Source organism: Gossypium hirsutum, chromosome A03, assembly GCF_007990345.1.
Source record: "Gossypium hirsutum isolate 1008001.06 chromosome A03, Gossypium_hirsutum_v2.1, whole genome shotgun sequence".
Classification (NCBI taxonomy): Eukaryota; Viridiplantae; Streptophyta; class Magnoliopsida; order Malvales; family Malvaceae; genus Gossypium; species Gossypium hirsutum.
In genome coordinates, this window is record NC_053426.1 from 64110269 (window position 1) to 64110908 (window position 640).

The window sequence follows — 640 nt, forward strand, 5'->3', positions numbered from 1 at the left end:
ATACGGGCATGTGCCTTGGCCGTGTGACATTTTGAGGTTGCTGACGTCAGAAACAAAATGTCCATGTTTTTGTACACGGGCTAGTACACGGACATGTCATGGCCGTGTGAAAGACACGGGCCAGGCACACGGGTGTGTGCCAGGTCGTGTGAAAACCCTTGTAGGTGTGCATTTGAAACAAATTCCCCACGAGTGGACATGGGCGTGTCCCTATATTGCTTAGGCCATGTGAGCCACACGAGCCATCAACACGACCATGTTGAATTGGCCACATGGGCATGTGCCCCTTTCACACAGGTGTGTGCCCCTATGTCAAGTGACATTTTTCTATGGTTGGAAAAAGTGCCTGAGTTGGTCCTGAGTGATTTACAATGTGTATTTTGGGCCTCGAAGGCCCATATTAAGGATATGTTGATAAGTTTGAGAAAGTTTTAAATTTGTCCAAGTCTTGGAGACTCAGAAATGTTTGTAAGCACGAGTTTAAGTGAGGTAACGCCTCCTATTTCATCACAGTATAGGATATAGGTATGGGGTGTTACATTTAGTGGTATTAGAGCTATGGTTTAGTCAGTTCTAGGACTAACCTAGCGAGAGTATGAGTCTAGCTATACATGCCATAACTGTATAGTGATAGTGTAAT